At 41.0% G+C, this 16,688-nt stretch overlaps 1 protein-coding gene across 13 annotated transcripts in view; it reads right to left on the bottom strand.

Annotated features, from left to right (window-relative positions):
- The window catches only part of ARPP21 (cAMP regulated phosphoprotein 21), a 142,561-nt gene that overhangs the window by 29,375 nt on the left and 96,498 nt on the right, over positions 1-16,688 (bottom strand). The gene's annotated exons all lie outside the window — the stretch shown is intronic.

Raw genomic sequence — 16,688 nt, 5'->3', positions numbered from 1 at the left:
ACACACATACCAAGATGTTTACATAACTTTATCAGGTTCATAAACTCCAGTTCTTGGAAGTTCTGGACAGGATTTGAAATCCCAACATGGAGTGGACTCCCTTAGCAGTGTCCTAAGTCAATGAAAGAATCCTCCTTCCACCAAGAGCTCAGTGGGAACGGAAATGCCTAAGATGGGCAAGATGATTCAAGTGGTAGAACTGTTAATCAGAATCACTGGGGTTTAAATGCACTCAAAGCACTATATTAGAGAATTTTTTTTACAGGTTTCCTCAATCCTAGCTGTATAATCATACAGAGCCACTGATTATAGACCCATATCTACAGGTTTTCCTCCATGTTGAATCCTATATTTGTATCCTTTAAGGCTAGGAAAACTTGGTCTATCTGAACATTAGAATGGAGCATTTAGAAGAGAGATAGTGGGCAAAGGACCCCTCCCACCAGAATTAAGTAATGTGGAGGAATGACGGTGCTCTATGGTTTACTTGGCTTTTGTAGGCCTGATCTGGTTTTACATTTCTGGCTGCCAATACAATGCTAAATTAAGACTTAGCAAAATGTCAACTTATAAAAGTCTTCAAACTAAGGTTAAATGATACACTTAGAATGATTGTCTCCAACATTTAAATTTTTTTTTAACTGTACCATTTGTTCATTTAAGACATGTTGACTGTGTACCTGCTCCACGAGGCTCAGTATCAGGGATATAAGTAGTCAGGGGTATTTTCTTTCCCTAGCTCTTTTGCCTTCATGAAACTGACATTTACTAGAAATAAGGAGACATTAAAATAACAAATATATCAGGACCATAACGTTCCAGATTACTAGTATATTGTACCTCAATCTGAATAGTGTCACTCCTGTGTACATGTGCACTGCATTTGCCAATGTTACTGATTTTATGTAGAAGAGCAATTAAGTAAAATCTGAGAAATAGTATCAGCACTTCCCTAGCAGCATCACAAATACGGTGTTCAAGGTATAATCTGTTTACTAAAATAAAGAATATTTTCCATGTAGTTACAGAATATGTAATTTTAGTTGATAAATAAGTGAAGAAATGGCAAATGACAACTGACGTAAGGAAAAAAAAATTAAAGTGTAACCTGTATGCATCTGAGTGTGTGTGTATGTATGTATGTGTATATGTAGTTAACAAGTTTTCGACTTTGGTGCTGAGTGCTCTGTGTTTTGAAAAAGCTTTAATAATTGTACAGAATCACAATAGATTTGAAAGGAGTCATAAATGGGTGGTACCAATGGCTTCAGTGAAGGATAACACTGGGTCTGTGTCTCCAGATATCATGGGATTTCTGCCTGGGCTTATTTAGTAGGGGCTACTTAAACATTTCCTTAATTAATCAATGTCTGGCTGCAAAATCAGTGTTCTGCTTTTACTTGGGAATTAAACCTGTGTTGAAACAGAACTCATGCTATATACCCTGAACAAACTTTTTTTTTGCTAATATTTCCAGCACCCCACTCTCCACATAGTGCCCTTCTCTAAGAGCATCACCATAACAAGATATTGTGGGTATCTCCACCATATCTTAGCTTCCACTGTCTGTCATTTTGAATAATAAAGAATCACACTGGTTCTTCATTCCGCCCAGATCATGTTTCCCTCTGAGCATATTAAAATATGCTCTTCAGAAACAGTAGAACACCAGCTTTGCCGACAGTCTCAGTGGGACACCTCCATGGGCATCAAGACACAGAGAGGAGGAGGTCCCTGCCTTCATGTGAGTGAGATTAATGTATAAAGAAGGAAGACTGTAAGGTGCAGAGGCCCTACAAGTAGCTTTGTCTTTACAAATAGTCAAAAGCGCTGGCCAGGTGTCATCTTTTTCATGTGCCTTGCCTACATTTAATTCCTTAGCCACCTCCTAATCTTAATCATCTTTGAACACATCCCTAACCACACAGAAAGCCAACATCTGTTGTATCAGATGGTATTCCTGACAACATAGATACCTTTAAAAATATGAAAGGAAATGTACCTTCAATTTGACCCTGATGGTCTTCTGCCCCCCAGGGATTCTTTAGAACACGGGAGAAAACAAATCAAAAGAATTCTTAAAGTGATTAGCTGTAGGCCAGCGTTCTTAAATACCAATGGCATATTAATTGCTTGAGGATGCATTTTGGGAAAGCTGATCTGAGTATTACAATGAGTTATACTTAGTTTAAAGCAAAACAACAAAACACCTCTTTGAAGATACTGGAGAAATGCAACTAATACACACTGCAATCACCGCCCTCAGCAATTCAGGGAAATCTAGATATCTGCATTATTTATTTATTTAATACTCACCCGAGGACAGAGAGAGAGAGAGACAGACAAACATCCATCAGTTACTTTCTGCAAGATCCCTGACCCGGGGTGAACACACAAACCATGTATGAGCCCTGACGGAATGAACTAGCAACCTTTCAGTGCAGAGGTTGACACTCCTACCAACTGAGCCACTCCAGCAGGCTATCTGCATTTCGTATAAGCTCCCTTCTCCTTGGTAACACAGGTGGAATACCTCTCTAGAAACAACAATTTAGGAGCCACGAGAGTGCATTATGATACATCACTACCTTTCCAAAGGAAGGGTCCAACCCCCATGGTTCTGTGGTGGGGTCTTTCACTAAAAGTCTTTAAGAGTTTCCAGGGGCTTTCACGATGCCCCCACATTCATCCAGGTATGTAAGGTAGTTCTGATGAAGTAAGGAGGTTCACCTGGAGTCTTAAGACATCAGGCTCCCTGATGGTTTCTTTTCCTACTTCTGCTCCTGTGAGCTACCCACATAAAGTCACCTGTGGAGATGTCAAGAGGCTCTGGCTTCTCCGGAGACTCTCCCAGCCACCAAAACCAACCGAGGCTGCCACCACAGAACTAGCAGAAAGAGCCAGGCGGCAGCTGTCACCATAGAAGTGCTGGCCGCCATTACCAGGCGAATGTACAGAATTCATGTCGCCAGTCTCCAGGACAGTTTCAGAGACCCAACAGAGAGCTCCCTGGTTGCTGAGAGCTGGCATCACCAGCCCACATAATTTATAGTCCATTACTGTCACCACAGACCAACAACAAGCATAAGAAATGGGGGGAGCCCTAGCCAGTTTGGCTCAGTGGTACAGCATTGGTCTGTGGACTGAAAGGTTCCAAGTTCAATTCTGGTCAAGGGCACATGTCTGAGTTGTGGGCTTCATCCCCAGGACAGGGCGTGCAGGGGGCAGCTGGTCAGTGATTCTCATCATTGATATTTCTATATCTCTCTCCCTCCCTTTGTGAAATCAATAAAAATATATTTTTTAAAAATAGTAAAAGAAAAAGCTTTTCATTGGCTATTGAATAAATCTGGGCCTGTCCTCCTTAGGTTTTTCATTTCTATTTATAAACACTCTCCCAGATACAATGTGATGCTTAATACAGGCTAGGGCTAGGGCAAAAGTACGTTTACATAGAAAATATCTATTAATTATAGATAATAATGCAAGAATAAACTGTTTCACATACAACTGTACACCTACTTTCGCCCACCTCTGTCTAGTCCACCTACTTGCTTAGTGCATGATGTGATTCCTGCAGCACCGAGTGGCTCAAAATGGGAAGAAACAAAGTTGGGAGAACTTTTGTTTGTGTTCTGGTTGATCCCATGTTGTGGGAAAACAATCTCAAGTGCCAGGGTTGGCCGACAACATGATAAGAATGCGTTGGCAAAGCACACTGGCTTTCTGCACTTAATATCTCTCTTCCTTCCCTCATGTTTAAAAAGCATGGGTAGGCTCTTAAAGCCAAGGAGAGAGGACTGGGGAGAAAGCGAACTCACCCACAATTTTGATCTTGGACTTCTAGCATCTTGAACTGCAAAAAAAATGAATTTCGATTGTTTACAGCACAAGGGCAGAGACTCATTCTCTAACCTCTATTTGTAACAGCAGAAAAGGTAAATCTATGAGTGGATTCTTAAATTCCTGATGTTCTGAAGTGAATAGGTGGCCTGATGACCAGGAAGAAGAAGACGTAGCCTCCATTTGCTCAATATCCTTCAGCAACCAACAAGCTCAGCCACAGAATAACTTAGAAATCAACGACTGTAAGCACATGTTCTCTATCATGGTTAAGAGGGAGAAAGTGGGTTAGAAGTGGTTGAGGCTTTGGATTCCCTGCTACAGGTTTATTGATCTCCAGGGGCGCAGGGAGAGCTTAGGGCTTAAATCGCATCAGTGACTTCCACATACTTGCTGAGTGAAGTCCCTGAAATTAGATTGCTTAGCTTCACCTTCTATAAATGCACATGTCTATTTTTAAGTGTTTGAGCTCACAGGGACTTACTTAGCAGCACACTAAATCACTGTGTCATATGTTCTGTCTGCCAAGTACTACATTAATTTTTACAGGAGTTATCCAACAATACATTGTATCTTGCCAGGGTTTAAAAAATACCTTTTATACACATTCCAGAGACCATGAATACATGTAAAAATAAGTGTTAGTAGTCATTTAATTTTAGTTCATGTGGACAATCACATTCACACACACATGAACTTCTTAAAGCCCCATTTCCCTTTCTATTTGAATGTTTAGAAAAGCTCAAGGCAACAGTGAGAACTGAACTGCCCATTTCAGAACTAAACTGTTTCATTAAGGGGAAAGAGAGTAAGGGGTGGGCAGGGGGTCTCACAGCCCATGGCTCACCTGACCAAGAGCACTCTGGCTCTCATCTCAAGTATAGCTTCCATGCCTGGCAGCCAGCAGTGCAAGGGGCACTAGGAAAGGAGCCAGGGAGCAAATGCTTCCCTGGGATTTTCCCCACATGCCTGTTGTCAGGGAAACCACCTCCTTTGTGTGGTCTATTCAGAGGCTCTGGAGGTAGAGCTTAACTCAGAGTGTGAGCTCCTTGCACGGTGTCATTTTTAACAATGGAAAATTAAAGAGACAAATGGTTGACGGGAGGAGGAAAACGTACCCTGAAGTTCTGTAGAGTTGTCCCTGTGTGGGAAAAGCAGCAGCAAAGCCAATAAGAATGAGAAATACATGTTGAGTATAGAAGTTAAAGGAGATAAATGAGAGATTTGAAAGCCCTAGTTCCCTCCTCCTGGTGGAAAAGGCTCAGCTTTTACTGGGGAGGTGAGTCCAAGAATATTTGCTTTCTTCATGGAGAGAAAACCAGGAGCACAAGGACTAAACTGAGAGACATTTCATGTTGTAATTGCTGTTTCTCTCTGAGGCACTGGTTGGGGTGGGGGTTCCCACATGACCGAGGCAATGTGCTAGGCCTCCCTGGGTGTATGAGGTTGGGAGTGGGGTGATTAATTATTGCTATAAAAATTGTGTCACATATGATTACAAATTGACATTTAAAATTTTCCATGTATTTGCTGCCAGTCTATAAAAAATACAATTCCTGTATGTTACACTCTGCAACACTGTTAAATCCACTTATTAGTACTAGTATTTTGTAGACTGTTATTGAAAATTTTAGGTAAGCATGCATGCCATCTGCAAATGCAGTTTCACTTCTCAAAAAATAGTGTCACACAAATGTTGACAGAATCAATTATAATGAGGATTTTTGAATAGATAAAAATGCATTTATAAGCATGTGGCATGATCTATGATTTCAATCAGGCATGTATCTGTAACATGCATAAACAAGCTCAAAGGCAGGAAAAAAAAAAGCAAAAGTAGAATTCATTGTTGTGGTAGTTTTTGTGTTAAAAAAATTACTGTAAGTACTGTTGAAAACAATTATGTTGTTTTCACAATTTATAAAAAGTTATATGCACACACACTATTAAAACAACAAAATTAACATTAGGACTGTCTTTTCTAATTGATGCCTAAGTTTTAGCTATCGCAGCTTTTCTCTCTGATTTAGTTTTTGTCCTCGGGTTGTTCTTTGACTCACCTTCCCAGTAAAAGCGAAGCCTTTCCCACCAGATAGATCTAGTTGCTCCTAATTGGGGAAATCAAGGACTCCATCAAGATTCACTCAAGAGCACTCGGACTTCGGTAATGGAATATCCCCCACTCTGGTTAACACCGTACTTGCATAGAGGGGTGATTAGAGTGATATTTGTTTATAAATTGTTTCCTTGTGGGGAAAAAAATGCATGCAAACCTACTTGGAGCTAAGCCCGAAAGATCCTACTGCCCAGTCTTACAATACACATACTCCATTACAGCATCTCGCCTTTCTGGCCTCTACTCTAGCCCCTCTTTCTGCCTTTTAGTTTTTTATTCTCGAAACAGTTATAACCCACAATAGCTCATAATAAGTGCGATGGTGCTGGCCCTACTGCAAAAATAAAAAACCAAAAGCAACAGAGTAAGAACATCTGAGAGAACCTTAAAGATGCGGATTTAATGAGTCTCGGGGAGCCTCCAAGGAAGTGGAGGGGGAATTGGGGACATGTCAGCAGGCAATTAGGGGTTGGTGGGAGGCCTGGAAGGGCAGCAAGATCTCTGAAGACTGGGAGGCTCACCTGGATGAAATCAGAGGGGGGCGGGGGGACACAGGTTCAGGGATTTGGACAACAGTAAGTGCGACAGCTTGTGCACATCGCTAACGTGTATTACTGAAAGAGTGTGTGCACAAAGAGTCTGCTATAACACCCGGATCAATTAGTGACCCGACGTGCAAGCCTGTGCGTCACAGTGGGTTAAAGGAATTTTACTAACTCTACCAGGCACTCACAAAACCCTGCAGCCTTCCTGGGTTCTAGTCCCAGCTGCTTGGCTCCAGAACCGTTACGTTGCTCTCATTTGGACAGAGGGCCCTTGGCATTTTAGAGATGGCGGGGCTGACTCAGATTTTGTTCTGCTGCTGCTTTTTTTGGGGAAAAGGCAAGCTAGGGTGGAGGTTTGGCGGGGTTTCAATTGTGTCCCTGCAGAAAGTAGCTACATGTAAAGACGGAATCGTTTTAAAGAACAAGCTTATCAGACAACTCGCTTCAGGGCTAGTATCCCTGCCAGTTGCTGATTTGCAAATCGCTTTCCATTCAAAATTGGAACAGTGATATTTTAATAAGCAATCACGAACCCCTTGGAAATGACCAATTTAAACACCAGCTGAATGCCTAACTGTCTTCCTGTGGATGCCACTGTATCTTGTGACTTTTATCCTGCTTTCCAAGCTCAGTCGTTCAATATGCTCTTCCCTCTTTTATCACTACAGCTCTCTAAGTGAAATCCCAAATCCCGAGAGCTAACTTCATGCTGGCTCCCAGCACAGCGAGGTGAGCGGGAGAGAAACAGATAGTACTCTTTGTGCTCTGTGTCTGATGGCGGGGAAAATTCCGCACACTCTTTGCAAGCACCTGAGTGTTAGATTTCGAATGCCTCTGGAAGAATAGTGTCCTGTCTCATAATGCAGAGGAATGTGATGAGTGGAAAGAAATGAGACTGATGAAGGGACAATGCAGACAACTAAAACATGATGTGGAAAACACCCAGAGTTTGGAGTGAAAAGCCGGTTTAATATTAGGAGAAAGGAAAAGGAAAAAAAAAGTTTAGAAAACTTGTATAGAGTCACTAAAGGCAGAAAACAAGAAAACAGATTTGAGAATGGGGTGGTAATGGAGACGATGATCACTCAGAACCAGGTGACAACTGACAGCAGGAGTTTTGAATAAAATGAACAAGAAATAAAAGGAAGATGGGGGGAAAAGGGAGAAAACAAAATTCTTAAGCTTTTCTTAATTTAGTTCCCCTAAATCAGTGGTCAGCAAACTGCGGCTCGAGAGCCACCTGCAGCTCTTTGGCCCCTTTAGACTCACCCAGGCCGTGATATTTTGTGGAAGAGCCACACTCAAGGGGCCAAAGAGCGGCATGTGGCTACCGAGCCACAGTTTGCCGACCACGGCCCTAAATTATTAGGTAAACCTGACACTTGGGACAAAGTGTTTGGGTTCTTTAGAAAAAAACTAAAGTATTCAGATTCCTTCTTAGAAAAACAGGAAGGTTAGAGTTTTCAAAAACCAGAATTTTTATGTGGATCTTATCCCCTTTCTTTTCTTACCATCTCTGTTTGCTACTGCTCTCTACTTTCTGTCACAGAGAACAAAGAAAATAGGGTAATGCTATGATCTGCCATACGTCCTATCTTCACAGAAAAGTAGGAACCCTAACCGTGCCACCAGTGCTTAACTATGTGACAAAACAAAAAGGCAAACACCAGAAGTGACATCAAATGCGGAGTGCTAGAAAGCAGCCTCTCCATATGCGCCTGATAAATCCCTTTTCTTGTAACTTCCCGGGGGACAGAGGGAACCTCGCCGTCTCTATTGGCTTGGGAACTTGTTTGATTTCCAGGCTTAAAAATAGCACGATTCCTATTATTGCTCCTAATAATGTTAACTTTCCCATAATCGCAGTTTAATACTTTTCATTCCCATTTCCATAAATGGAATCATTAGACCAATTAATGAAAGAAACATGAGCATTTCCATAGAAACCTTTTCTAGACAAGTATTTTCAGAACAGCATGTTCCACACGGGCTTCTCCACGTGACTCCCACTGATGTTAGCAGAAACGAGACAATTAAATCCTCATGTAACTCTCAGCTAATTTACCCGCCGCTGTTAGCGACATCCCAATGCCGACACCGAGTGCAAACCACGTCTTCAGGGCTTTTGAGTGGGAAGATGTTGGGGTTACTTCCCCGAGTGGCTACTGGTAACACATTTTTTTTCCTAAAAAATACGTTAAAGAGCCTTTGAATATTAAAATGTAGGAAAAGTACATGTGGAATGCTTAAACAAATAAGTCTGCATGAAAATAATCACATTTGGGAATGACAATTTAAGATAAAAGGAGGAAAACCCACAGTCTATGTATTAATCTCTCTGATGGGTCACACTGGTATTCCAAATTCTTTCATTCGCTGGGAAGCTCCCTCCCCCCGTCTCCAGCTGACCCTAAAGGCAGGAAAAGGTCAAGGCAAGAGGCATCATATGGACAAAGAGAGAGAAGGTTTCTTAACATAAAACTTCTCTCAATTCCGTTGACACTGACTGCTTAACACATCAAGCTACAACTCCAGAATTCGCCCTCCACTTTGCGCAGCTGCCCTGCTTAAACTAATTTATACTCTATTGAGGTACATTTTGACCCACTCCAAGTGTGTTTCAGGACACTGAAGAGGTAATAATCTCCCTTCTCACTAGGCGCTGCTAATAGAAACCACATGCTAATACCACAAACATATCCTACCTCAAGGGAAAAACAACGAAAGCTAAATGTGTTCTTATCTATTGAACTTGTATGCAGGCCAAAGCCCCAATTCCTTTCCCAACGGGTCTATTTTAGATATACACGTTTCATAGCTCATTATACCTTCCTGCCAGAGACACCCCCAGTCCATTCCTTTACTATGCATCTAGAACAGTGGTTCTCAACCTTCCTAATGCCGCGACCCTTTAATACAGTTCCTCATGTGGTGGTGAAAATACAGATAATTACATTACAATTCATTACCATTAGCAAAATTACAGTTATGAAATAGCAACAAAAATAAGGTTGGGGGTCACCACAACATAAGGAACTGTGTTAAAGGGTCACGGCATTAGAAATGTTGAGAACCACTGCTCTAGAAGGAAAGGAACATCAAGAAGGAAAGATCTAGTGAATGGAGGGGCGGGGTGAAAGGGGAAGGAGGCGAAGATAAGAAGGTGGTCAGGGCCTGGTTATTCACTGCCACCTGAACTTTCAAAACTAGTCACCTAAAATGAGTTGTAAAAGCAGCATTATTGCATTACATTTACAGAAAGTCCAAGATTGCTAAACCCTTGGTACCAAACCTGCTGCACCCCTGAAAGTGGCCCAAAGGTTCTATGACATATTCTTTGGGCATTTGAACTTTGAAAAAGGTCTTTATTCACTTATTGATGTGAATCGGTTTGTTTGGCTGGCTGTCTAACTCCTTGATTTCACAACATTTAACTGCCGTTTTGCTCTAAAATTTATGTTTGAATTGAATGGCTGAGAGGTTTCCAATTAGCCTTTGAAATCCTTACATTCTCTTTCTCTCACAGACATTCCCTAGGCATGCCAACATGAAAATAAGTACACATATTATTCATTCTTTCAACACTTATGAGTATTTGCTATGTAGCAGAACCATGCTGTGTTTCTTTTCCAACTCATAATTTGGATTTGTAAACATTAACATATTAATTCTAAGTGTTTACTAGCTACAATTCATAAAATCATATGTGATGACTATAAATTACTAGATTTGTGCCTAAACTACAAATAATGTCAAATAAAAGAGTAACTGGATGGTGCTTTTCTTTTGCAATGGCTTATACGGACAGGTCAGTCCTGGCTAAAAACGTGCTGTCACGTTGTGCTTAGGATGGTAGACCAGCAGCATGAGCATCACCAGTGAGTGTGCTAGCAATTCAGAATCTCAGAATGCACCCCACAATTACCGCATCAAAATAGGCATTGAACAAGATCCTGGAAGGCACATATACACACCACATGAGAAGGTGGGCATAGCATTTACAAGCTCTGTTAGGATTCTTTGGGGAGCCTAGAGTTGAACTGTTCTACCTATCAAGACAAAAGGTACTTTGGACTTTTGTCCCAGAGAGGAACAGACATATCAAATGTATAGTTTGTATTTCGACAGGCAGACAACCCCCCCTCAAACTCTATTTCTTCCTTGAACACACAACTGGTTATCAGGGATTAGAATGAAGGTTTGAGTCAAGGCAATCTCTATCCTAATGGTCAGAGTGTGTCTCAGAATGACTCTTGGATCATGCTGTTATCCTATCATGAGTTAGCCAAGTACGTGTTTCCCCAAAAAATAAGACATCCTCCGAAAATAAGACCTAGTGCATAGAAAGATAAGACATCCCCTGAAAATAAGACCTAGCGCAACTTTGGGAGAAAAAATTAATATGTCACTGTCTTATTTTTGGGGAAACAGGGTAAAACCACCAGGATCTACTCTCTCCTCCCCATCCCTCTCTATGCCTTTCTTTCTTTTACATAGATTTGCAATCTTTGTCTCACCTATCATTCTTCTCTCTGATCAACTAGACCACAGAAAGCCTGGTGGATGGCTTATTTCCATCAAGTTCTAATTTCTCTCTAATGAAGGGTGGGGGTGGGGTTGGGGAGGTGATAACATAGATCCAAGTTTCCTGGATCCTTTCACTTCTCTTTCTGTGCTCTCCTTACAACCCGCATGTGAGTTCACAGTCAAAGGCCAAACCTTCCAGGTCAGACTGTCAGCTTGAGCGAGCCTGCTATTCCACGTTGGCGGGAGGCTGGCCTTCAGTTCCTCATTTTACAAAACTGAGCAATTAAACTCCTTTTTCTATTTCTAATATTCAGGTCTTATACTGGCTGTTGGACAGAGTGTAAGAGCAAGTCCAAGGGAGACTTCTGTTGAAGAGTGAGAAAAACTCAAAAACTTCTCAAGACCTCACCATTGTCTCCTGCAAGAGATTCAAGTCCACATGCTTAAAGAAACCTGGCAGAAGCCACATGAAATTTTGCAATACGATGCATTGTTAAGATGACTTTTTCATGATTTCTTTATGAACTATACTTTGAAAAGTAAAACATTTTCATGAAAAATGTTCAATAAAACTGGCTTTTACCCCAAATGACTCATTCAGCAGATGGGTTGGAGAAGGGGGGATTTTAAAAAGGAGAGGTTAGAGGCATCTTTACAGTTTTCAGAATCCACACCAAATTATTTACTACAGATATAAGTTCATCTAATTGAAATTCACCCAAGTTCTGTGTTTTTTCGCCCTTCCTGCTCTGCAGCCATCTTCTCTTTTTATTCTGTTTTCATTATACTTAAGATGATGGCCTCTTAGGAAAACAGAGCTATTGGATTGTCTGTTTAAACAATTTTCCACATTATTATTCTGTTTAAACCTAAAGTAATATTACCCGACATTAAGCAGCGTATTAAAAGCTTGGCAAGTAAGATATAGGCAGCAACTTGTAGGAACTTATAGATCAGCTATATATGTGCAGAGGGCCTTTGCCTTATAGACTATTTCTATGGAATGTTTATAAGTTATTTTAGGGAATGAAACCCAAATAATAGCATGCTCTGAATAACTCCCATCCTGGGTCTCTGAGGATACTGGGGACAACTTTTGCCTTGACATTCATTTTAGGACTTATAGTTGGACTCATGAACATGTACCTCTAAGCAACTGATAAAACTAAAACTAGTAAATAGAAAATAAGCAAAAGTACGTAAGTTCTGAACAACAAAATATGATCAGGATTTCACTGTATAGAATGTTCCACACAACAACAGCAGAATACCATGAAACATTCACCAAGATAAGCCAACTTCAACAATAAGAATGTGTTGCCTGACTAACGAAAAATCTCTAAACACACAATACATCTCTACATAATCCATAGTTCCAAAAGGAAACCTCAAAAAAAATTAAAAGTGCATAGCATATTCATATGTATAGTATTTCATTTTTTGTGGACACAGCTAAAACAGCTGAAAAGGAAACTCAATAGCACTAAATGCTTACATTAGAAAAGTTTTCAAATCAATAATCTAACAATCTCCAGAAACTACAAAAGTAGGGCAAAACCTAAAGTGAGCAGAAGAAAGAAAAGAATAAAGGTAAATGCAGAAGTCAACAAAATTGAAACAGTTAAACAATAGAAACAACCAATGAAACAAATAGCTAGTCCTTTGCAAATATCAATAAAATTGATAAAGCTAGCAAGACTGACAAAAATAAAATGAGAATTTAAAAGTCACCAGTATCAAGAATGAAACAGAGTATCACAACATATCCTGTAGCTATTAAAAGGATAATGTGTCCTGCTAACAACTTAAATGAAATGAACATTTCTTCAAGCTACCACCAAAAGTCAGCAAAGATGAGATAGTCTGAGTAGTTCTATAATCATAATTAATTGAATTCATAATTAAAAAGCTCTGGAAATTATCTTCATATATAAACAATGTTTCTAAAAATCTGAGCACAAATGGTTTAACTGGAATAATCTATCAAACATTGTATCATCAAGTTTACACAATTTGTATCATCAAGTTTACACAATTTCTTTCAAAACATAGGAGACTGGTTAACCAAGAAACATGCACAACCCATACACACAGACAATAGTGTGGGGAAGGCCTGGGGTGTGGGCTAGAAGGGGTCAATGGGGGAGGAAAGGGGACATCTGTAATACTTGCAACAATAGAGATACATTTTTAAAAATGAGAAGAGAAACACTTTGCAATTCATTTATGATTCCAGGATTATTTTGATACCAAACCATGATTTATCATCCCCAAAAGTCCATTTGTCAATGCATATAGGACCTTACAAGCACATTTTTGTTTCTTTTAGGATATGTCCAAGATTTTGGAGAGCCAAAAATGATGCTACATATATTTCATTTTAAGTGAAGTTGGAAACACTACCTTATAGGAATTCCCCCTGCCCTTTCCAATGTGTAATTTATGCATAAATGTTTCAGCCACTCTCTGCCATCTGCTGTTGTCCAGCTCTGGGAAGTCATGTGGAAGCGCATGGTGCATTGGGAAGCAAAAGTGCAGGCTCCTGATAGGTTCTGTTCTTAAGCCAACGTGTGCATTTGAATAATTGAAATCTGCTTCTGTAACAGAGGACTAGTTATTTGGCTCCTACATGCATGTTTCTATGTGATCATCCATGCCACCAATAAAGACAGAACCTGTAACTGTGCTTAAGTTGTTACCATGAAGTGGTTAATGAACACCTGGCTGTTCCTTTCAACTCAACCTTGTGACCCAGAGTAACCCATTTCACCTCTCCGAGCCACAGTTTACCTGTCTGTAAGGCAGAAGTGCTAACAGCTGCATTTCCCTTATAAATTTGTGGTGGGGAGTAAACATTGCAATGTTGATAAACACTAAGTACAGCAACTAGCCCATAAGAGATCTTGATCTCATGTTGTATATAATTATTACTAACATTTCTGTGGCCTCAAAGATGTTATTGATTAAGAGTAAAAACAGTGAGTAGCAGCAGCTCAGCCCGGGCTAACCCTTGACTCTGTTCCCAAGGCCTCCTTTTCTCTGACTTAATGAGCCAAAGCAGTCCAACCTGGGCTCAGTTCCCTTCCTAGATCCTTGTTTCACTGTCCCCAGCTTTAATAAACATCCTAAACATCCTATAAAAAAGTAAAAGCATGGTGACATAGGTGCTAACTAAAAGAGACATATAAATAAAGGTTTTGGTTTTACTTTTCCTCACATAGGTAGCTACAAAGTTCAAATACCATTTTGCAAGCCTGCTACTTAAATTTGAGAAATTTTTAACATTCATGGCCTTTATTTATAATCACCACTAACATAAGCTGCTCCTGCCACATGCTTAGCACCTTGATCACCCATTCGCAGAGCAAAGGGTTCAAAATCACCCATCAAAGGCTTTTATGACCCTTCAATGGGCCTAAGTGTCACTTAAGTGTCCTTTTTATCAATTATGGAACATCCCATTCACTTTCTAAAATCCCACTTTCTAAAATCCCACTATGGATACTCTTCAGGCTTTAGAAACATGTATAATAGTAACTAATAATAGAAAAGTGTCCCTGAAATTGCTGTAACTAAACAGAGATTAAGAATGACGCCAAGAAGCGAATTAGGATTAAAATCTCATTTGGTTTCAGCTGACATAACCTTGTCTCGTTCTAATGCTTAATCACATGAGAGGTGGATTTGCTATGCTACAATCTGGTGTCCATACTAGTAAGATGTAAGAGAGTCAGATCTACTGTAGGATGCAGAACTGTGGGAGACAGGAGGAAGAGTGAGGCAGGGCACTGGATGTGCCATGCCAACACCAGTTCAAGGTTAACTTAAAGATAGAGAGGGCCTGTCTTTGAGTTCCTTCAAGAAATAATGTTTTTATAGTTATTCAGAGAGGCTACGTCCTCTAGGAGATAGTCCGTTGACAAAGAGCTGCTCCCCCAAACTACTTTGCCACGTCCCTTTCTGAAAGCCTGACAGTGTCACTGAATCAGCAAAAGGGCCGCCACCTGTAAGACCAGGAGCCTCCATGAATGTCATAAGACACTGCGTGAGTGGGGTCCTGGATTTTATTAGCAGAGGTGATTCTCAGTGAGGTCACGTGACATCATCTGCCTTCCCAAACCTTCAGCAAATTCAACACGGCAGTGGGAACGGCACTGGATTTTAGGTCTGCTGTCACCTGTGGTGACCACAAGAACTAGCTGCTCAAAGGTCTCAGTCCACGTGTGTGTACTGATGTTTCACTTCTGGAGAAAGCACTGTTCATGTATCATTTCTCTTTTCCCAACCTCCCACAAGACCACAGGCACTGCCACTCACTTCCTTCCTACCTAAAGCACTTGCTTCTATTTCAAGCAAGATAGTGCTCCCCAAGGCATTCTTATAATGGCAGTGTCATTCTCTCGCCTGGGGGGTGGCATTTCCATGGTGAGGTGGGAGCCCGGGACCAGTCAAAGCCCTCAGGCTGCCACAGAACATGGTTGAGGCTAGTTAGTGCTCTCTGAGATGGGGAGGATGGCTTCTGCGTCCCTAAATTCTCTCTCTCTCTCTTGTAACGAGATCACATGCTCTTATGTGGACACTCATGAGAAAACCTGAGGCTTGTTCTTAACCTGAGTCTGCTGCCCAGTTAACACATCCATCCACCTTCCTCGGCCCCTCCCATGGACCCAGAGATTACAGGGTTCATGGATTCCAGAACATTCATAACCACATTCCTATACATCAACTACTCTCTAACACAAGACCGAAATATCTGTTTCAGTCGCACAATGGCAAGAAACAAAATTCAAAAATATTTGTATAATTAGCGGAATCCACCTTTCTCCTCCTGAAGGCATTAGGAACCTTCACCATGGCCTTTGGACCAATAGCTAAAAAATTATGAATAAGGTAATTCTTTGATACACATTCACCAAAGGAAATAAGATAGTGCAGAATGCAAAACAACACATTACTGTAGTCTATACAGAAATGGATAACACAATTACCACCAGATGACAGATAGTAACTGTTTCCAACAGAGAAAATTGCACCCAATGCTCTTTTTCAAAACAACTAACTTTTTTGAAACCTTTCGTTTCCTTATTACTGAAAAGGGGTAACGTCAATTCAGAGGTCAACAGCCAATGCTTCCCAAACTGACACAGTGTTGACACAAGACAGCGACTGGTTGGATGCTACATGTTTTTCTAATTCCTCTCCCGCAGCCTTTAAATGGCCACGAGGTGACCTGAAGACCCCATAGCTCTCCTAAACACAGAGGAACGTCATCACTGCTCCAATCTGACAAAATGCTGCAGGTGTCAGCATGAATGTTGTGTGTGTGTGTGTGTGTGTGTGTGTGTGGTGTTATTGGTATCAATCCTCAGCAAGGACTACTTTTTGTCATAGCTTATAATAGTGGTACATCTTCTATTTCTCTCACACACATACATCTGTAGCTATTGTATACACACATTCAGTGCAGAAATCAGTGACAGATGATGGAGCAGGCATGGGTGAGCAGCCCTGGGGGCACTGCTCTAACAGAACCTACTTACGGAAGGCGGGCAGGCTCCCCAGTCCGGTGGTCTGGTCTTCAGCATGACCGTGAGCTTTGCGGTGTGGTCAGCAGGAGGGACAGACCCCTCCCCCCAGCACCAGTCCCCCAGCCCTGC

This window comes from Pipistrellus kuhlii, unplaced genomic scaffold (assembly GCF_014108245.1).
Source record: "Pipistrellus kuhlii isolate mPipKuh1 unplaced genomic scaffold, mPipKuh1.p scaffold_m20_p_11, whole genome shotgun sequence".
NCBI classification, from domain to species: domain Eukaryota; kingdom Metazoa; phylum Chordata; class Mammalia; order Chiroptera; family Vespertilionidae; genus Pipistrellus; species Pipistrellus kuhlii.
Note: the sequence above shows the minus strand (reverse complement) of the source record. Positions and strands in the feature narration are given on the sequence as shown.